A 23561-nucleotide genomic window follows, 5' to 3' on the forward strand; every position below is an offset into this window, starting at 1 on the left:
CCCTGGCGGTCCAGTTGTTAAGACTCTGCGCTTCCATTACAGGGGGCACGGGTTCAATCCCTGGTCAGGGAACTAAGATCCCACAAGCCACACGGCGAGACCAATGAATGAGTAAATAAAGCCACATATAGTTGGGTCTGGGTTAAAAAAAAGTAAGAGTATCATCAGATGCTCCCTCTCATCATGGTGGAGGAGGCCCTTGGTAGTGGCGGCTCCTGTGACTCTCCTGCTTCCCCCGTCCCTCCTCTGCTCCCCAAACCCACGTGTCAGCTGCCGTAGTACACCCTGCTCTTTCTTGTCGCCATCACTTTGCAACTGGGACACATAGCCCCCCCTCAGGCATGATCTCCGCTGGGAGTCTCTTTCTTTCTTCCTTCCTTCCTTCCTTTCTTTCTTTCTTTCTTTTCATGTTTATTTATTTATTTTTTTGGCTGTACCAGGTCTCAGATGCGGCATGCACGCGGGATCTAGTTCCCTGACCAGGGATCAAACCCGGGTTCCCTGCATTGGGAGTTCAAAGTCTTAACCGCTGGACCACCAGGGAAGTCCCTGCTGGGAGTCCTTTCTGATCTCCCCTCCCCAGGGCACAGTTCATCACTCCCTCTCCTGACCTGCTGCGATACCTCCCATTTCTCCCTGTCTTGCTCTTACCTGGGTGATTCTGATTGTTGGGTAAGAGGTCTGTACTCATCAGAGCCTGCACACTCGGAGGGGAAGTGTCACATCTTGGTCTTTCTTGACGTCTTAGCTTATGATGGTGCCGGCCGATAGTCCAATGCTTGTGGAATGCATTAGCCAAGGTTCTGCTTGATTTTTTCCCATCTCATTGCCCCATATTCCATTCTTACCTTTCCTTGTCTCTTTTCTTTTCAATAGCTTTCTCACAATATAATTTGTACACTCTAAGATTCATCCGTTAAAGTCAATGCCATGATTTTTAGTCTGTTCACAAAGTTGCACCATCATCACTACCATCAATTTTAGGACTTTTTCATCATCCCATTAGCAGTGGCTTCCCCATTCCCTTCTCCCTCAAGCCCTAGGGAAATGCCAATCTACTTTCTGTCTCTACAGATTTGCCTGTTATGGAGATTTTACATAAATGCAATCATACAATGTGGGACCTTTTGTGTCTGGCTTCTTTCACTCGGCATCAGGACTTCAAGGTTCATCCGCACTGTGGCATGTGTCGGAACTCCATTACTTTATACGGCTGAGTCATATTCAATTAGACGGATATGCTCTATTTTATATATCACTTCATGTGTTGATGGACATTTGGAATGTTTCCGTTTTTTGTCTATTATGAACGACGCTGCTATGAGACGTGCATGCACAGGTTTCTGTGTAGACGGCTGTTTTCAGTTTTCGTGGGTATAGACCTAGAGCTGAAACCTGTGAGATTTCATTTTCACTTTATTCCGTCTACTCAGAAAGCTTGGCTTCCCCTGCTTTCATGGGAAGATAGCCGCTCCTGCCTGCCCTTAGCCAAAGGGGACACGTGGCCTCATTGCGACCAATCTTATGAGTATGACACCCAGGCCAGGCCTCTCCGAGTCCTTCTCTTGAGACTTTACAGTTGCAGCTGGAGAAGCAGCTGTAGCTCTGATGTCTCGGGGCTGGAAGAAGGAGGTTGGGACCTTTGGCACTGGCTTCCCCCTCATGGTAAAGGCCTGTCTGCTCTGGGAGAGAGTAGAGGCCGTCTCAGCAGGGATGGACTTGACCGGCAGAGTGAGGACAGCTCTGCATCCTCTTCCCACCCCAAGGTGCTGGCTCCGCGGCTGTCCCCTCTTCCCTCCAAGTCCATGAGATGCCCCCACCAGACACACGTGCTCAAACCACCACTTCAGTTCTTAGCTGTGTCTGGCTGTGTTGCTGGAAAACGCGGCCTCTGTTCACCAGTGCAGAACAGAAACACAGAGACAGAGCTTTGGAGGGTAGATTTATCACTTTGCCAGGCAAAGGAGGCCACAGCAGGCCAATGCTCTCAAGACTGTGCCCCAGTTCCCGGGAAACAGGAAGGGGTCTTATAGTTTCAGTGTGGAAAATAAGGTTGCAGATAAGGACGTGGGCCGAGGTAGTCTTGCATCCTTCTTTCCGCCCTGAAACACTGAGATCATTAGGTCTGGCATCAGGTGGTTCCAGATCAGGTTCTGGTGGTGCTCGAGGTCATTGTTCCATGACCTTCTTTCTGGAATGAACAATGCTCACAAGGGAAAGGAGTGTTACCTTGGAGGACTAAACATCTGGTGCGTAGCTCAACTTTAGCTAGGGGGCAATCATTTTCAGGGTGCAATCGAGCAAGAAGGAGGGGGGGAAAACCTCAGTAGGAGATCGGTTGAATGGGCGGAAAGAATAAGGGCCGAATAAGGGCTAACATAATGGGGGTGTCTCAGCTAAGTTTCTGCTACAGCAAAACTGGATAAATCTTGCGAAATAGAATGAAATTCAACCAGTATCTTCTGAACGTCGATCATTTTCAAAGCTGCGTGCAAGGCAATTTTGATGATCAGAAGAGAGACATGACCCTGTGCTCTGGGAGCATCTTAGGAACTGTACCAGTCTTTTATTATTTTTTTTTTAATATTTATTTATCTTTGGCTGCACCGGGTCTTAGTTGCAGCACGTGTGATCTTCGATGCGGCATTCGGACTTCTTAGTTGAAACATAAGGACTTCTTAGTTGCGGCATGCGTGCGGGATCTAGTTCCCTGACCAGGGATCAAACCCGGGCCCCCTGCATTGGGAGCGAGGAGTCTTAGCCACTGGACCACCAGGGAAGTCCCTGTACCAGGCTTATAGCCGAAATTCGGCCTCTGTACCCCTGTACCGAATTGAATCTCAGAAACAAGAGTTTTGGGTGAAGTAGAAAAGAATAGCTTTATTGCTATTCCTGTATGTAATCAAGCCTATGTTTCATAGGAAACATTTCTATTCAAAAGAAAAATCAAAACGACTAAAAGGGAGCATTTGAGGTAATGTTTTGAACTTTCAAAGAAAGATGTTAAGCTGAGATTTCTCATAATTGTACTCCCTCCGTGGAATGATTGCTCCATTAATTTAAAAATCTCTTCCGAAAGAAGGAGGAGGAGTGAAGGAAGGAAAAAACACCTGAGCAGCAGTTCTGTTGGCGGAACAGCCCCTGGGACGTGATCAAAACACTTTTTAAAAATGTGTTTAGCGGATAATCCTCCCTCTACCTGGTTGAAAACTTTCTCTATTCCACCACCAGGTAAAAAATAGTCCGGTGGTCCTGCCTAAACGAAAACAGCCCATCTAGGCTATTAATCAAAATTCTAAACATGCTGGAACGTCAACGCTGGTCTCAGCCTGGAAGACTGCAGGGAAAAGGGTTTCTCTCTTTCTGCACCCACCTCAGCCCCAACCATCTGTGAGCCAGGAAGCAGACCCTCAGCTGCCATCCAACCTGCTAGTGTCTTGACCTTGGACTACCCCAGCCTCCAGAACTGGGAGAAATAGATACCTGTTGTTTATAAGCCACCCCGTCTGTGGAACTTGGTTCTAGCCGTCACTTTGGACAGCGTCATCAGGAAAGACACAAGAAGTGAGAGAGACCAGGGTGAGGGGGAGATGAACGTGCACGCAGAGGGGAGGGGGACGCACGTCCTCAGGGAGGGAAGGAGGGGTGTGCTAGGCATGTATCTTCATGCTGCCATCACACCAGGTCGCTCTGGTTCCTGCCCTTCAAAAGATGCATTACCGTCTGAAAAAATAGCGATGATTTATTGGTGTGTTGTTTGTCTCACTTGCTAAAATGTTAGTTGCCTGAACATACAGATGGTGCCAGTTCCGGCTTCAGGACCTAGAAAACAGCGTGACAGATGAGATGTTCGGCCAGGTTTGTGGGATGAGTGAGGTAATGAGGTGAGGCTCCCTGTTGCCCCCAGTCCAGATCCCACACCGAGAGCCTATTGTGTTGCTCATTAACCTCATGGGGTTCTCTCTGCCCGGAAGCACCCTCTTTGCCACTTTTTTGTCATCATCTTGCCAAGCTGAGCTCAGGTATTGGCTTCAACGCAGCCTCCCCTAATTTCCCACTTTGGTGGTCTCCTTTGAAACTCCCTGGGTGGGTGTCTGGTAGGCATCTCTGTTCCCAGTATTTGACTGTGGAACTAACTTCTTAAGTTTGAATCCTGATCCTACCACTTTCTAACCTCTACCTGGGGAGTTTGGAACTTGGAGACTTTGTGAACAGTGATGTGAATCCCACCCAGGATGTGTACAGGTCTCAGACGGGCCCGTTTACCTGCCCCGGTGAGGTGCTGTCAAGGCTGCTCTGGGGGGAGGGGCTGACACGTCCAGAGTGAGTTAAGACCTGGGAGGCTGCATATCCTTATGATCAGGTGTGGGCCAGGCTTAGGCAATCATGCCGTTTATGTCCAAACAGGGGCACTTTGGAAACCAAGGAGGACCCTGTGGGGCCCTCGCAGGGACAGACCCTCCCCCCCAACCCCGTGTCTGCTGCCTCTTGTTGGTAGAGAAGCTGTAGCCTCTTAAGCGCTCCCTAGGTTCCAAAGAGCAAATTTAATCAGGGAAGTGAGAAAATGCAGAAACATAGAAAAACAGTCAAGCAAGACAAAATAATAAGTTTAGCCATAAAACAAAGTCAAGAACCCTTTGTTCCTCTGCAAGGGCTGTAGATAATATCCTGAGCCATGTCCTTAAGTTGTTTTGCAGGTACTGAAACCCCACCAGTTGGAAGAGGTTAACTGCATGCTGACCACAGGCACTTAGACCCTAGACCGCTGGAGCCTGAAGACTGATAGTGTTGACCCCCATGACCTCACCTGGTTACCTCACCACCCACCAATCAGAAAATTGTCCATGGGCTGATCACGTGCCCCATGACCCTTGCCCTTATTTTGTCTTTAAAAAAAAAAGCCATCGGGGAGTTCAGGTCTTTTGGGTATGAGCTGCCTGTTCTCCTTGCTTGGCACCTGCAATAAACACTGTACTTTCCTTCACCACTGTCGCTAGATTGGCTTTGCTGTGTGTCGGGTGCGCGGACCCAACTTTGGTTCAGTAGCACTTTCTTGAGTAAACTAGTTACAATTAACAGCCATGCTGGGGCAAGAGGCAGAAACCATGATGTCCCTGGGCAAACAGGGGCTTTTGGTGATCCTGCCTATGCAGGACAGGGAACCAGTCCGGAGCCCTGCTGAGGACTGTCCAGGGGCTCCTGCAGCAGGACAAGGGGACCCCAACCGTGAGAGAGTATGTGGGATGGGTAACAGGATTAGCAGCTGGGTGGGGTTTAGGAGGGGAAACAGAAGCAAAATGTGCACAGCCCAGCACTTGACCCTTCCTGGGTTGGCTCATGACACATTAATGCAGGAGCTCATAGAGAATTCTGCACATTTAAACCAGAGCCCCTCGGTCTATACCCCTCAGAGAGAGAAGCCCACAGCCCTTCCACGTTTTGTGTTTAAGTGGTCCATGCATTTCGCGTTATGATCTTTTGTGCACATTTCCTTGAATATGTTCTCCTAGGTGTATGCTGTCACTTGCTTAAATAGCTCAAATGTTGCTGGCAGAAAAGACACAGTTCTGACAGATACACAGTGTGGAGCCCTTTAGCGAAATGTGTTAGAGCTACAGAGCCATGAGCAGTCTATGACTCACCCACACAAGGTACCGTGCTGGCTGGCACATTTGCACTTAGAAGTGGGTATTTAAAGCAAAACAAAAATACCTTATAGCCAGGCAGTCTTCTAAATGTCGCCTCATGGGATCGTCCCCCGGGGGCTTCAGGTGTTTCCCAATGGAAGAGATTAAACAATTTGGTGGGATGGGGGCCTTGGGTTAAGTAACTGCTCAGAAGATTCCAGAGGACTACAGGCAGACCTTAGGGAGATTGTGGGTTCCAGACCTCCACAATAAACAGAATATCGCAATAAAGTAAGTCACTTGAATTTTCTGGTTTCCCAGTGCCTGTAAAAGTTATATTTACACTGTAGTCTATAAAGTGTGCCATAACATTATGTCTAAGAAAAACAATGTACACACCTTAATTAAAAGTGTGAAGTGATATCTCATTGGGGCTTCCCTGGTGGCGCAGTGGTTGAGAGTCCGCCTGCCGATGCAGGGGACGCGGGTTCGTGCCCCGGTCCGGGAAGATCCCACATGCCGCAGAGCGGCTGGGCCCGTGAGCCATGGCCGCTGAGCCTGCGCGTCCGGAGCCTGTGTTCCGCAACGGGAGAGACCACAGCAGTGAGAGGCCCGCGTACCGCAAAAAAAAAAAGTGTGAAGTGATATCTCATTTTGGTTTTGATTTGCATTTCTCTGATGATTAGTGATGTAGAGCATCTTTTCCTGTGCTTCTGCGGAAAAATGTCTATTCACGTCTGCCCATTTCTTAATTGGGTTGTTTGTTTTTATTGTGTTATTGAGTTGCATGAGCTGTTTAAATATTCTGGATATGAACTCCTTGTCTGTCATATTATATGCAAATATCTTTTTCCTATTCAGTAGGTTGTCTTTTCATTTTGTCAATGGTTTGCTTTGCTGTGCAAAAGCTTCTAAGTTTGATTAGATCCCATTTGTTTATGTGTGGGACCTTTTGGTTGTGCTTTGGACCTCTGCCATTGGAATCACCCTGCAAGATGATGTCTTCGTTGCTTTGAACCACTTTGCAATTCCCTAAGAAAAACCATGTTCCTGGGACTGGCGAGAAAGCAGGTGCCACAATATTGTTATCACAGACTGTTTCTTTAACTAGAGAGAGGACTACTTTTTTTCATATATTGCCTTTTTATTGACTCAAATAAATTCCATCCAGAAAACAATTTCCCTCCATTTACCGTAAGTATTTGGTGCACAGTAAAACGAGTAAGGCATTGCGATGTGGCAGGCTGATAGAGGCAATCAAAAAGGATCAACAGGAAATAAGTAACCAGATGCAGGTGCCACCATAAGAACAGATTCACGAGGAGTGTAAGTGAGCGGTCCCAGTTAGAAAAGAAACCTCGAACATAACAGCATCCCCAGAAGAGATCATAGGCTGCACAGCCCGAGGCAGCCACTCTGCCTCAGGGTGAAAAATTGCATCTTGCGAGAGTCTACCTCTACCGCTCACCTTTAAGGACAAAGGTTGTTAGGGGTGCACTCTGCTGGGGAAATATTACTCACCTGCCTTTTCTTCCATAAAATAAAAAGAAAACAGCAGGGTGTCTCCCTGAAGAAGAGTCTGGAAGCACCCTCTGGATGGCACCCAGGTCTCCATCAGGGCAACAGTCCAAGACGTACCTTCCCAACTGCTCTGATAGGGACACATTCCAAACTCTAGCAAAACACATTTGTTTTAATGGGTGATGGCTCATCCCAGGTTGGCTTTGAAGCATCCCAATGGCTAAGAGATTGGGGTTCTTCTTAAATATTATGCCTCTAGAGTGGGAGGAGGCATATCTCACCTAAGTCAGAAGACACCCAAACATAGCAAGGGGCTTCAAATGCAGGAAGGGGCCCAAAACACAGATGTTCCTGTCACTGTGAGGATATGCCCTGGGGTCCTCCACGCGACCTCCAAGAAGTTGCGATCTGTTAACTTTGCTTTTTAATTTTCCCTTAGCATTTTCTAACAGGATACTAGTAATGATAATATCTAACACTTAGCACTGATTATGTGAGCTAGCTATAACTGTCATCATGCCCAGCTTACCAACGAAGAATTAAATAGCTTGTCTCAGCTCTTGCAGGTAGAATGTGATGGAGTCAGGACTCTAAGACCTGTGCTATATCCCCTCTACCTTCCATCGTCCTGAGGACATATAGTCTCATTATGGGTGTCTCCCACACGTAAACCAAAAAGGGGCACTTTTCTCTTTCAGTTCCCTAGTTGCCGTCTCCAGAAATTTCCCTTTGATTTACTACGTCAAAAGGTTATTGATATCATCAACTGCATGGTGCATTCTGTATCCCAGTCATAAAAAGCCACATTGAAGCCACGAGCTGTTCATTGAAAATTCACTAATAAAATTTATCAGCACTTTTACCTACTTAATACACAGGATAAAAAAGCATCATACACTCAACAAGAGTGCTGAGGGATAGATTACATTCCTATAAAAATCAGATCAAACTGAAGGGTAGAAAGTAAATTGATTTCATTCATCAGATAAAAGCACATGTTCCTTGTTGTAAGAAAGAAACTTGACATAAGCTTTAATGTAGATTTTGAGAACCCAGCCATCCTTCTTTTCTTGCATTTCCACCGTCATAATTAATTGATGTTGTACCATTCCAGTGGTAGGTAGAATAATGGCCTCAAAGATGTCCACGTTCCAATCCCCACAATGTGTGAATATGTTACCTTATGTGGCAAGAGGGGCTTTGCAGGTTTGATTCAGTTAAGGGCCCTGAGACGGGGAGATGCTCCTGGGTTATCCAGGTGGCCCAGTGTGATCACAGCCGTCCTAATAAGTGAAAGAGGGAGGTAGGTCAGAATCAGAGGAGATGTGAGGATGGAAGCAGAAGTTGGAAGGATACTTTCATGAGGCAAGGAATGTGGGAAGCCTCTAAACCTGGAAAAGGCAAGTAACAGATTCTCCCCTGGAGCCCCCAGAAGGAACACAGACTGGTCAACGCCTCGATTTTAGCACAGTGAGACCCATTTCAGACTTTTGACTTCTAGAACCGCAAGATAATAAATTTGTGTTCTTTTGACTTACTATGACTGTGGCGAATTGTTACAACAGATGGGGAACTGATGCATCCCCTCTGAGCGGAAATTCTCTGAGGGCTGGTATCAGACTCTCTCATTAACTAATGGCCTGGGAGAGTGCCGGAGCCATAATGGACATCATCACACATGCTGAGTAAATAAATGGGTTAATAGGTTAAGACGTGTAGCTTCTGGCTAAAAATGTTTTAAGCACCCCTAACCCTATACCCCACTAACAAAAATGGTCTGGCTCTGGTCCAGTGTATGGGCAGCAATATTCCGGCATTTATCTGGGCACTGAGACTCTATCCATGGAACTTGGGGGGTCATCTCCATCTCCTTTAATCTAGCAGTGCTGGTGTAATCTCCCACGAGCCTGCCCGTGGTACAGTTTACTGATTCTGTACAAACTTTCAGAATCCACTCTACAAAGACACCAGCTATCAGAATTGATAGGAATTGAATAGGAATCAGAATTGATGGATAGAAAGTATTTGCCAGCTCTCTCTAGAGGCATGGGGCACAGCTGGATCTTGGGGAAAGTGCCCAGGTAGAAGGAAGGTCTCCCCAGCATCTGTTATGTTGAGGACACCCACAGGTGGAGGCATTTCTGAAGATGTAAGTTCTCCTTGGCCCGAAAACAAATTCACACTTCCGGAGGGTAAACCACATCCCTCAAGTCTAATGCGTGAGCGGCAAAAGCTGCCCCTAACTGACAATTACAGATCGTTTCTTTACGCTCAAGAGGAAAGCATCTTTGCATTTTCCCCTTAGATGACCACTTTATTAATTCAAACAGAGACCACCCCAGAAAACAAACATTCGCGTTAGACTAAACATAAGAATGCAGTACACATAGGACGAGCAACGCATTAACATGTAGCACGCTGTTCAAGGTAAACAAACATGCAAACTAGGAAATAATTACTCAGAAGCAGCTGTCCTCAAGAGAGCAAATTCCCAGGGAGCAGAGCGATAGATTGGAGCGAAGTGGGAAGCCCTTAACACAGCAGCAGCAGGTGGGCAGGAGGCCACGGGCCCCGGGGCCCGAGGCAAGATGTACCAGCTGTGCCTGGGAGTGAAGAATCACCTTTTGCAAAGTGTATCTTTATATATCATCTTTAAAGAAAAAGTGCGTTAGCAATGCATTCTGTCGGGAATACATAGTTGGCTGTCAATTTTTTTCTTCACTGAAAAACAAACGGAGACAGCAGAAGTCTGTTCCAATCTCGTATAAGTGCTTTCTGCGCCTCCAAAGCCCTTTCTAAGGAGAGGGGCCACTAGTGTGACCTGTGGCATCCTGGACCACTCTCAGCCACAGCAGTGGCAGAGTTGGGGGCATGAACTCCCGAGATGCAGGCGAGCATCTGGGCACCCCTCAGCCCTTCTCCCCATGATGTCACCGTGGCTCAGGGATGCTGTCTAAGAGAACGAGAATTTTTTTTTTTTTTTTAGTTTTTATTGGGGCAGAGTTGATTTACAATGTTGTGTTAGTTTCAGGTATACAGCAAAGTGAATCAGTTATACACATACACATATACACTCTTTTTTAGATTCTTTTCCCATATAGGTCATTACAGGGTATTGAGAAGAGTTCCCTGTGCTATACAGTAGGTGTTTATTAGTTATCTATTTTATTTTATTTTTATTTATTTATTTATTTTGCGGTACGTGGGCCTCTCACTGTTGTGGCCTCTCCCGTCGCGGAGCACAGGCTCCAGATGCGCAGGCTCAGCGGCCATGGCTCACGGGCCCAGCCGCTCCGCGGCATGTGGGATCTTCCCGGACCGGGGCATGAACCCGTGTCCCCTGCATCGGCAGGCAGACTCTCAACCACTGTGCCACCAGGGGAGCCCCTAGTTATCTATTTTATATAGAGTAGTGTGTATATGTCCATCCCAATCTCCCAATTTATCCCTTCCCACCCCCTGCTTTCCCCCTGGTAACCATAAGTTTGTTTTCTACATCTGTGACTCTATTTCTGTTTTGTAAATAAGTTCATTTGTACCATTTTTTTAGATTCCACATATAAGCAATATCATATGATATTTGTCTTTCTCCGTCTGGCTGACTTCACTTAGTGTGATAACCTCTAGGTCTACCCATGTTGCTGCAAATGGCATTATCTCATTCCTTTTTTTATGGCTGAGTAATATTCTATTGTGTATATATACCAATTTCATTCCTTTTTTTTTAAACATCTTTATTGGAGTATAACTTCTTTACAACAGTCCATTAGTTTCTGCTTTATAACAAAGTGAATCAGCTATACATATACATATATCCCCACCCTTCTAGGTGGTCATAAAGCACCGAGCTGATCTCCCTGTGCTATGCAGCTGCTTCCCACTAGCTATCTATTTTACATTTGGTAGTGTATATGTTTCCATGCCACTCTCTCACTTAGTCCTGGCTTACCCTTCCCCCTTCCCGTGTCCTCAAGTCCATTCTCTAATAGGTCTGCATCTTTATTCCCGTCTTGCCCCTAGGTTCTTCATGATCACTTTTTGTTTGTTTTTTAGATTCCATATATATGTGTTAGCATACGGTATTAGTTTTTCTCTTTCTGACTTACTTCACTCTGTATGAAAGACTCTAGGTCCATCCACCTCACTACAAATAACTCAATTTTGTTTCTTTTTATGGCTGAGTAATATTCCATTGTATGTATGTGCCACATCTTCTTTATCCATTCCTCTGTTGATGGACATTCAGGTTGCTTCCATGTCCTGGCTATTGTAAATAGTGCTGTTATGGACATTGGGGTGCATGTCTCTTTTCTAATTATGGCTTTCTTTAGATATATGTGCAGGGTAGAATGAGAATTCTTTTTTTTTTTTTTGCGGTACACGGACCTCTCACTGTTGTGGCCTCTCCCGCTGCGGAGCACAGGCTCCGGACGCGCAGGCTCAGCGGCCATGGCTCACGGGCCCAGCCGCTCCGCGGCACGCGGGATCTTCCCGGACCGGGGCACGAACCCGTGTTCCCTGCATCGGCAGGCAGACTCTCAACCACTGTGCCACCAGGGAAGCCCAGAATGAGAATTCTTGAAGCAACTTTATTAATAGTTTAAATCTCCAGTTGCATCACCTGCTAAATTTTGTTGATTCTTCTCTTTGCCTGTGTATTTAATCCTTTCTTTGCATCATGGGTTCAGCTGATGAGAAGATGAATCAGAAACCCACAGTCCAGGAGATCAGGCCACCGCCCCATGTCAATGGCTACCATTAACGTGGAGAATAAAATTCAAAGTTGTTGCCATGATTTGACTCTGCCTCGCTCTCCAGCTCCATCACTATCCATTCTCGGGCCACACTGACCTTCCTTATGCTGCTCAGAGATGTGAGTTTTTCTCCCTCCTGGGGTCTTTGAGCCCAGAGTTTTCTCTTCCCCATCAGCCCTTCCACCGTAGCCTCCTAAAACCACCTCCTTCCCTCCACTTGGATCTCAGCACTAATATTCCTGCTAAGATACTGGATCCATCCCCTGGGGCTAGGACCACCATCTTGGAACTCAAAGTCCCAGTACAAAGACTCGATGGCCACATTTCCTACCTCCTGGCCCAGGTTCTTAACCACATACCAGGCTTCCCCTTTGCTTTCTGCAATGAGAATCCTTTAAAAGATGCAAAGCTTCTGAAATTTGAACATCTCCATGTATGCCCTGAATATAAAATTCTAATTGCCCACGGAGCACAGTAAATGTCAACAGATTCTTTCTTTAAAAAGTAAGAGTAACTCACACACACAGTCTTTCAGTGGACCAGCACCCTTCCAAGTCCTTTATATATCATAACTAGCTTAATCCTCATAATAACCCTGCGGGACAGGAACGATTCACATTCCAGCGTTACCTATGACAGAGCTGAGGCACAAGAGGTGAAGTCGCTTGCTCAAGGTCAACAGCTAGTAACAGAGTTAGGATTCGGACGCAGGCTAGGGTTTGGGTCCAGACGGCTGTGCCACGGAAGAGATTAGTGTCTTCTGACAACACAGCTCCGAGAGCAGAGGCATGGACTCAGCCTCATCCCTTTTAGAAAGAACCATATATCCGAGCCGAGTAAATTATATCTTGTAGTCTATACATTTCCCCAAACCACAAATGAAAGAAAAATAAAAAGTTTAATTGAAATGAGCACGACTATTTTGGACAACTGTTTGGCGGAATCTACTAAATCTGAACAAATATATAACTTTAGATATTCCTAAGGCATATACCCAATGGATAGGTGTGAATACATCACTGAAAGAAAGGTGCTAGAATGTTCTAGCTGTGCTGTTTGCACAAGTCAGAAAGTGGCAACTTCCCAAATGTTTATCAGGAGTAGAATGGAGAGTGAACTAATAAATTATACTCTACAGCAGTGCAAATGATCAATATTCAGCTACGCACTGCAGTGGAAACAAAGCTCACAAATATAACGTTGACTTGTATGAGCCCACGTTACCAAGGGATCCCATTTCTTTAAGGCAGAAAAACAGGCAATGCTAGTCCATGCTGTTGAAGGTGGTTGCCCTTGCGGGGAACATGGCTGGAGGGGGACAAGGGAGCTTCTGCTGTGCAGGTGATACCCTATCCTGCTGTGCAATCATATATTCGCTTTCCATGTGTGCGCATTTCAATGAAACGTTTTTACAAATTTAATTGATTGACTTGATTTCAATACGTCCTGCTCTTCCTCTTCTTCAACTTCGTTTAGTACTTTTATTTTTTTTTGGTTGCATTGGGTCTTCATTGCTGCACGCCGGCTTTCTCTAGTTACGGCGAGCGTGGGCTACTCTTCCTTGCGGGGCGCGGGATTCTCATTGCGGTGGCTTCTCTTGTTGCGGAGCGCGGGCTCTAGGTGCGCAGGCTTCAATTGTGGCACATGTGCTCAGTAGTTGTGGCGCACGGGCTCAGTTGTTCCACGGCATGTGGGATCTTCCCGGACCAGGGCTCGATCCCGTGTCCCCTGCGTTGGCAGGTGGATTCTTAACCACTGTGCCACCAGGGAAGTCTCCTTTTAGTACTTATTTTTTGTTTCCCTTCTTGGAAATTCAGTGATGTCTCAAATAATTATATTTTATTTGCTGTTCACGTCTTCCCCCAATAACGTTTTCTTCCTGTGGTGGTAGACCGATTCTCACCTTGGAACGACTCATGGCTGTTTTATTACAGTGAACTCAGGTGGCGCAGAGAAGGGAAAGCTCTGCTGAGAAGGAAGATGGAGAGAGTTCTCTCCTGTCTTCAAGCCTTCCTGGTGTTCACGGTGCTCAGGTGAGTCTCATCATCCATCCGACAGGAACCCGAGTCCCCCTCCTGCAGCCGAGGGCAGGGCTGACTTCTAACAAGTGCCCCCTGGGGGCTCCTTCTCACGGGTCCTCACAGCCTGTGGAGTTTAGCGCATGCTCATTTGCAATCAAGGCAGCAGCTGGAGAGAAAACTTCTGGCCAGGTATATTCATGGTGGAGGATGACAACATCCCAGATGGTGTGACCCCAGTTTCTCATAAACACGTGCACAGCCTCCTGCAATGGGGGAAACGGCCAGTGTTCATTCCCAGCCTTATGCATCTTGCAAAATTCTACTTCTAGCAAATTCTCCTGCAAAATAATTAGGAAAGCAATGAATCATGGTATCGAAAAAGATTTGTAATGGTGACATGTATGACACAGTTTAAATATCCAGGGACAGGGGACTGCTTGTGTAGAACCTAGCCACACACTGAAATACACTGAAAGCATTTAAAAAATGATGGTGCAAAAGAAAAAGGTGCTTAATGATGTGGGAAAATGACAATTATGTACAGTGAAAATTAAACCTAGCAGCGTGCACTGTATATGCTATTTTAAGAAAATCTATAACAACTTTAATATTTTTGAGTGAAATAGAGAATATTCTTCATACATCATATTAATTCATACTTTAATCTTAAAATTGCCCTGGAACGGGATAATGGTTTTAGGAAAAAGAATGAAAAGCTATATATCATTTCTTAGTAGAACAAGGTTACTGCCTTATTCTTCTAAAAAATTGTTTTAAAATAATTACAGATTCACAGAAAGTTACAAAGAAACACACAGGGAGATCCCATGCAGTCTTCACCCAACCTGTCCCCAAATTAACATCTTGTATAACTGTAATATCAAATATCAAAAATATTGCAAAACTGTGAGGTCGAAATCAAGAAATTAATGACAGTGGTCCAATCTATAGAATTTATTCAGATTTTACTGGTTGTACAGACAGTTCTCTGTATTTGCGATTTCAAATCAACCCACGGTTGGTTGAATCCGCGAGTGCAGAACTTGCTGGTATGGAAGACCGACTCTATCAGTTATTTTACATAAGGGACTTGAGCATCTGCGGGTCTTGGTATTCATGCGGAGTCTCGGAACCAGTCCCTGCGGATACTGAGGGATGACTATACATGCATTCCTGTGTGTACGTCTGAAGTTTTATCACACGTGTACTTTCGTGTAGCTACCACCCCAAGCCAGGTATATAACTCTCCCTGCCACAAAGCGCCTTAATGCCGTCCCTTTATGCCCTCCCAAAGTCCTGGCAGCCACTATTCTGTTCTCATTGCTATAACTGTGTTATTTCACAAATCTTATATGAATGGAATCTTCAGCATGTATCCTTTTGAGACGGGCTCTTCCACTCAAAATAATATCCTTGAGGTTCACGCAGGGCAACGTGTGCGTCAGTGGTCCATTCTTTTGTTTGCTGAGCCGTATTCCTCAGTAAGGCTGGGCCACCGTTTATCTAGCTGCTCATCTGTGAAAGATATCCAGGGATTTTTCAGTTTGGGGCTACTGCTTGAACATTAGTGTACATTTTCTACATAGAAATCAGTTCACATTTCTTTGGAATAAATGCCCAAGAATTACTGGGTCATATGTTAAGTCCACTTTTAGTTTTAAAGTGAACTGCCAAACTGTTTTCCAGAGCGGCCGTACCATTTTAAATTCCCACGTGTGGAGTGCTTTTGTCAATGTGTCTGTTTTCTTTTTTTTATTATTACTATTATTTATTTAAAAAAATTTTTTTTCTCAGCTACACTGTACGGCTTACAGGGTCTTAGTGCCCCGACCAGGGATTGAACCCGCTCCCTCGGCAGTGAGAGTGCAGAGTCCTAACCACTGGACCGCCAGGGAGTTCCCTCAATGTGTCTGTTTTTTTAAGGAGAAAAACAAAAAGACTGAAATGACATACACTAAGTACGGCTAACCAGCATGGGTGGTAGAATTGATAAGACTGCAAACGATTTCCCTTTTTTCCCCCTGAATTTTCTACCTTGCATATATGTTGCTTTTGTAGTCCGAAAAAAAAGTTACCGCTTTATTCAAGAAAGTGTTAGCATACTCTTGAGCTGGGATCAGACGTAATAAAGGATCTTACAGACTGCGAAGCGCAGGTTTCTAAGGGCTTATGCGGCAAGGATCCTCCCCAGCTGATGTGTTTGAATGAAATAATATTGAGTTTGCTCCCTATTAATTATATCCCTGTTTTACTGCTGTTGTGGGTAACCATAACTGGAATTTAACCAATATTTGAGGCAAACACAGTACAAGCTGGATTGACATGCCTTGGGGATCACGAGTGAGTGAAGACAAAAGATGCTTTGAGAACCACAGTCTTTAGTTGGCAGATGAAGGGAAAGTCGTTAGCTGGTTGAGAATCAGGGACAAGGTTTCTGAAGGAATGAATCTGTTCATTTTCATTCTGAATTCAGGAATCTAGCTGTATTTACCCAAAAGGGACGCATACAGAGATTGTATTTGATGCTAGTTTTGTCACCAAAGCTTAATATTTGAATCTCCAAAATAGATTTTTTTAAAATAAATTTAACCAGAAGCAGCGATTATAAATCGCACTGTTTATTATGTTTCACTGTGCCCAGTGGAAGTCATTTTAAACTAAATCCTTTTGTCCCCTTAGTTGTCAGTGTAAAATTAATTAGAACTGTGGACTGATTATGTTGGTTCATATGTATTTCCAGAACTCCTGGAAGTTTGTTGTTGCTGGGTGAGGCAAGCCGAACTATAAAAACCCTGAAAAATCAAACAACACCTGTGAGTCTGGAATTTTCTTCCCATTTTTCTGAATCCCTAAAGCATCGCTTTGCTTATTTTAGGATCTCACAAGAGACATCTGGACAAAAACTTTCAGGCTGGAGGTTCCCTCCGGTAGCCTTTATAGCGGTGCTGGTGCAAAATGAATGAACACGTGACACCTGAAATTCTCACCCCTGCCACCAGAAGACAAGGGGAAAATGCCAAGCATCCTAATTGCACTTTAAAGTTTTTTTGCCCCGAGTTCGACTGACCTGTTGTTTTTCTACACGGAAAGTTGGATGAGAGATGCACGGATGTCTCTGCTACTTGGAGATTTCTCCGTAAAGTGTCATCTTGCCCATGGGAGCCAGGAGAGAGGATATTATTTCCTTAAGCCCTGTGGCCTCTGCTGCTTTGTAAGACAGACTCAGGTTTTCACATCCTTGGCAATTCAAGCCACAGAAATCCATGAGAGGGAAAAGGTTGGCCCTGACCACATGCATCTCCCTCCCCTGGTCTCCTGACCTATTTTGTTATGTGGATAGGAGAAGAGTGGTTATGTGCGCTAAAACTTGTTGAGCCCCTTTGAGAACAGGGCATCCATGGGCTCCCAGAGGGGACATGGCGGTGGAAGGAAAAACGGATCAAGAGGGAGCATGCATGAGAGGGGGGTGGGGAAGGAGGCAGCTCACCACGGGGACACTGTGAGCTGGGTGCAGAGAGAGGGGAGGATGGATGGACAGAGCTCAGACTTCGGAGCCAGGCTGCCTGGGTCTGATCCCAGCTGTGCTTCCCCCCTCCATATGGACCCTGGCAGGAAGGCTCTCAGCCCCTCTGTACTTCAGTTTTCTTGTTTGTCAAATGAAGATGGTGCTAGCTCCTGGAGCAGTGCCTGACACTCATACCCAATGGGATAAATCACCTAAATATGTACCCTAAAAAAAATTTATAACTTCTGAATGGAGTGTGTTTAATATGTACACAGATGCAAACAACAAGGTCCTACTGCACAGCACGGGGAACGATATTCCATATCCTGTAACGGACCATAATGGTAAGGAATATGACAAAGGACTATATACATATGTGTATATATGTGTGTGTATCTATCTACCTATCTATATATAAAAAACGGAATCACTTTGCTGTACAGCAGAAACTACTACAGCATTGTAAATCAACTACACTTCAATAAAATAAAATGTTAAAAAATGTACATGGATGCTAGTGGACAGTTCTTCATGCAAAGATGATATTTAATAATTTTTTAGACGATTCCTAGTAATCCCATGATCCTTTTCTCCCACCTCCTCAAACACACACATACAAACACATACACACACACCCCTCCTTCTATTTTCTCTTTCTGGCTGTTTTAGGTAATATAATTCCCACTGTCTCCCGTTGGTCCTACTTTACAGGCAACTGTGCTGAAACATTCTCGGGATGGGTTTGTGTCTTCTGGATGAGGCTGGAGGAGTGTCTGATTAAATGTAGCTCATATGAGACCCACCGTGAGGCCCAAGAGCTTCAGCACGGGGAACAAAGACCCTGCTGCAAGGAAGAAGTGTTGCTGAAATCTGGCCTCTGTACCCCGCTACCAGACGAAATCTTGGAGGCAGAGCTTTGGGTGAAGAAGAAAGAAATAGATTTATTGCTTTGCCAGGCAAAGGGGGCCACAGCAGGCTAATGCCCTCAGGGCTGTGTGTCCCGACCTGGAGGCGGTAGTGAGGAGCTTTATAGCGATGGTTCAAAGAGGGCGTGGTCAGCTCGTGGACATTCTTCTGATTGGTTGGTGGTGAGGTAAGTGGGAGTCGGCATCATCAACTTTCTGGTTAGAGCTGGTCTGGGGTCTATGTGCTTGTGGGCAGCATGCAGTTAACTTCTCCCACCTGATGGGGGTTTCAGTATCTGCAAAACAGCTCAAAGATACTGTTCTGTGTATCCCTTGAGGGGGAGCTAGGACCCTGCCCCAAGGCTGCACTCTTGTCTCCTGACTGCTCCTCCCTTGTCTCTGCATCCCATCTCTTCCCTTACTAACAACTGCTTGAACCTGCCCGTTGGAACTCAGGGAAGGTCACGGAGGCTGAATGAAGCCAATTTCCTGTACGCAGGAAATGAGGGACACGGAAAGGCTTTTGTGCCCAGGAGCCCTACAGGGTCCTGCTCGGTTTCAATAGGACTGAATTTTATGTGTGTGAGGCCAGATATGAGAGTTCAAATAAAACACTGTGAGACTTCCAACACAGGGAGATCTGACACAGCCCCTGCATCTGGCTGTGATGAGCCGGAAGCATCCAAAAGTTGGTTGACGTCATCACTGAAATCGAGAAGGAGATGTCGTGTTGTATTGTTGTTACATGGCTCCGTCCTTGGGTTACCTTGACATTCCCCACCCCAGCCTTACTTTTAAGTTAAACGTGCTGCTATTTTGAGGTTGTCCTTACTTGGACATCAAAGAGCAAAATTTCCCCCCCCACCATGTTCTCCCTGATTTCAGCCAAGGATCCGACTCCTCGAAGACAAGGTTACTGGGACCACCTCCGCCATGCGGGTTGTGCTGGGGGCTCAGCGGAAGGCGGGTCTGCCTGGTCTCCATCCGCAGGGGCTCCACGCCCGGATCCACGCCTCCTTTATCCTCCCGTGTGCCACACACGGATGTAGTCCTTGGGGGATTCTGGTCACCTTGACAAGTTGAGTCCCCGCCCTCAACGGTGCTCACACACAATGGGACGGTTCAGACAATGCGCACGAAAACGAATAAACACACAACTTCTAGCTGGGAAGAAACTACTAGGTAGGAAGTAAACGGGGTCATTTGATGGAGAGAGACTGGAATGGAGGGATGGAGCAGCTGTAGTCAGAGAGGTCCAGGAAGGGTTCTGTAGGGGATGGATGCTGTCCTCCAGGAGGGGGCATGCAAAGGAGCCAGACCTCGGCAGGAGCTCCAGGCAGAGGACAGACAGGGGCAACATCTGGGGCAGGAACCAGCTCAGCTTGTTCTAGGAACAGAAACAGGCCTGGGGTCCCGAGGGTGTGACTGTTGACCACTTGACCACGTGTCAACCAGACCACCTATGAGACAGCTTTTGAGGGCAGCGATTCCAGACCTATCGAGGAAAGAGGACGGTCTTTGGAAATGCTTTGGTTTGTTGTTCTTTTCCAACTATCTCTTAGCCAGATCGCAGCAGGATGTGAGCTGTGGTTCATTTAAGCAATCTGTGCCCCGCTCACATCAAGGACGCATGGAAGGCACTGTGTCCAGACAGGATTCTCTAAGAATCCCCAGGTGCAGACTCCATGTTCTTAACTCCTGTGACAGAACAGAACCAGAGCTGTCACATGCTGTATGACATGTGCCATTCATGTTGGCACATCAATGGCATTGTCTCGTGATAGTGGGATAGGGGGACATTTCCCTAGAAATTACATAGGTTAAGGCAACCCTATTGTGCACTGTTGTTCCCCTGCGGCTGTAATTCTTACCTTTGTTATACTAGCTGGAAGCTTCATGCTTACTTTTATTATGACAAAAGCTGATTTTACTTCTTTCAATCAGTGCTTTAATTTTCCACTAGGATGGTAAGAAAACTCATCTTTTAGAACAAACTAAGCCGTGTTTTGTTGGTAGAACAGTTTAGGGAACCAGCAGCCGTGGGCAGTTTGGCGAAGGTGAATCTAATGACAGGATTTGCTACTTTTCATGGAACCAAAGTGGAAGAAAAGGCTGACATCCTAATCTATGGAAATAAAACAAAATCACACATGCTATAGCGGGGATTTAAAAACAGGTCCGTACATTGGAGAAAATGAATGCTTATGAGGTACTGGAGGGTTTAAATCACTGTACATCATTTTAGGTGTGACACGGTATTGCGATCACGTTTAAAAATGGTTGCTATCCTTCAGAAAAGTGTACTCAAATATTTACAGATTAGATGCAAAACAATCTATCTGTGAAGGGATTTTCAAAGGTGGCAGAAACATGTGGACACAGACAAGGTCCAAGATTTTGCTTATGCTGACCTGACCATGTGAATATTTGGAAATCGATCCAGTGTTTTGACCCCATGACCACACAGTCCACTGCCATCTATGTTGTCTCCAGACTTTGGGTCTTCTTTTTTTTTTTTTTTTTTTTTTTGCGGTACGCGGGCCTCTCACTGCTGTGGCCTCTCCCGTTGCGGAGCACAGGCTCCGGACGCGCAGGCTCAGCGGCCATGGCTCACGGGCCCAGTCGCTCCACGGCACATGGGATCTTCCCAGACCGGGGCACAAACCCATGTCCACGGCGTCGGCAGGCGGACTCTCAACCACTGCACCACCAGGGAAGCCCTGGGCCTTCTTTTTATTAGGTCCAGACCCATCTTTAGAGCCTTTGTTCACAATTTTTCTTCCGAATATGCAGTGATGAATCCGTTCAGAGCTGGTTCTAAATTCCACACACCACAGAAGCTTCCAAATGCGTTTTGGCCATGGTGAGAATCCCTTACTGAAAAGTTCTCTGAATGGAATAATTGCATAGACATAATTCCAGGGCTCTGTGCCATGTGAAATTGTAAATAGCACTGACAATGTAATTTGCACTCATTTATGACACAGTAGCTCATTATGGCTTCAAGTTTCATCCCCTCCATTAACAAGCTCATCTGTTTCTCTGATAGAAGCTTGTTTTGTGTGAGATGCAGCTCTTTGCTCATAGAGATGCCTGGGAGTGTGGACTGATGAGAAGTGAGCATTTGTGGTGCTGATGGTGGGAACGTGGCAGAGTGGTACCCCAAAGTATGTTTTCATGGCAGCTAGAGAGCAGTGGGTATTGTGAGATTGGGTGAATCGTTATTGTTTTTTAATTTTTAAATTAATTTATTATTAACTTATTTATTTTTGGCTGTGTTGGGTCTTCGTTGCTGCGCACGGGATTTCTCTAGCTGCGGCGGGTGGGGGCTACTCTGCGGCGCGTGGGTTTCTCATCGCCGTGGCTTCTCTTGTTGCGGAGCATGGGCTCTAGGAGCGCAGGCTTCAGTAGCGGTGGCTCGCGGGCTTCAGTAGGTGTGTGTCTCATGGACTCTAGAGTGCAGGCTCCGTAGTTATGGCGCACGAGCTTAGTTGCTCCGCGGCATGTGGGATCTTCCCAGATCGGGGCTCGAACCCTTGTGCGGATTCTTAACCACTGTGCCACCAGGGAAGCCCCTGAATCTTTATTTTAACATGTGCATTTTGCTTGCTTGGATCCCAGGAATTCTTACATTAAATAAATGATTAAAGTAGACTCCCTCCACCACCAATAAAATAATAATAATAATAAGGGGGGGGGGAAGAGGGGGAGAAACGTACAGCCAAGTACCATATTGCTTGTGGACCTGTTCATGGATCAATTTCAATTTTTTTGTGATTACTCAGGATCCTCTGCTCTACCAGTTACCCTGCTATTTTTTTTTTTTTTTTTTTTTTTTGCGGTACACACGCCTCTCACTGTTGTGGCCTCTCCCGTTGCGGAGCACAGGCTCCGGGTGCGCAGGCTCAGCAGCCATGGCTCACGGGCCCAGCCGTTCCGCGGCATGTGGGATCCTCCCGGACTGGGGCACGAACCCGCGTCCCCTGCGTCGGCAGGCGGACCCTCAACCACTGCTCCACCAGGGAAGCCCTGCTCTGCTATGTTAAATCTCGGATCCCAGGTGTTGTTCATCTTTCTAAAAACATCGCGTCTGCTCGTCGTCTGCCAGCCAGCATCCGCGGCCTATTCCTGCTGGACCATGAGATAGGCGCTTCCCTCCCGCAGGGACTGTTGGGATGGAACTGCCCCTCCTCTCCTGCATTCCTGTGGGAGTCCTCTTTTGATGGAAGTTGGTTAAGACAAAGTTCTGCCTTTCTGGTGCCTCTTTATGAGATAAACTTCTCCCTGCTCCATGTCAGGCAGTACGGGGAGCCGCCTGCTGTGTTAGCCCAGGAAGTGGACAGCCCCCCGCCCCTAGCTGCCGGCCTGGGGGGCAGCTTTATCTGTCGTGGCTCTTTGGGAAGAAGAGGATGCTGAGAGACTGCTGACACCTACACTCGACGGGACAAATTTGCACCACTTGGTCTGAAAGAACGAGGCTCCTTCTTTCTAATGCTCACCCTTTCAGCTTGATCAAGCCAAGAGGAATCATGCTTGGGGTGCTGCTTTCTTACTGGTCCGGTTGACCAATTCTGTAACGCTATTATTTATTCACAAATTAGTTTTGATTAAAAAACAACAAAACCAAGTAAACAAAAAACTCTGAAATATTTGCAGAGACTCTCTGATCTGGCTCTGTGGCCCCAGTACCAACACAATGCCTGGAACACAATGAACATGAGATAAATTCTGTGACGAAAACCAAAAAAAAAAAAAAAAAAAAAAAAAATCGAATGAGAAAGATCTGCCCCCAGATTAATTCTAACTGGGCTTTTGATCCTGCTCTAAATATAACATCAATCAAGAGCTTAAATAGAATAAGATCAGATGGAAACACACAGGCCCATGGAAACCTGGGGAATAAAGGTATCAGTTAATTTCCACCTCTCTGTGTCCTTTTTTTCTTTCCACATAAAAGAGTGGCAGGAAAGAAACCCTTTAGGGTATAAAATAATCAACCTCTCACTGCTAAGAGAGGAGCATTAAAAAATATTCTGCGTAAGAAGGAGTTTCCTGTTCCTGTCCAGGCATGTTCTCTAAATGTCAACCTATAGATGACATTTAAGATCCATTGATGTCCACAGTTTTTTAAAAGGAAAACTTAACTTCTATTACACGTATTCTAATGTTCTTGTCTCTACTGCATTAGTTCCCTAGGGTTATTTCATTCTATTCTAACAACATGAAAT

Source organism: Phocoena phocoena, chromosome 13, assembly GCF_963924675.1.
Source record: "Phocoena phocoena chromosome 13, mPhoPho1.1, whole genome shotgun sequence".
In the NCBI taxonomy this organism is placed as follows: Eukaryota; Metazoa; Chordata; class Mammalia; order Artiodactyla; family Phocoenidae; genus Phocoena; species Phocoena phocoena.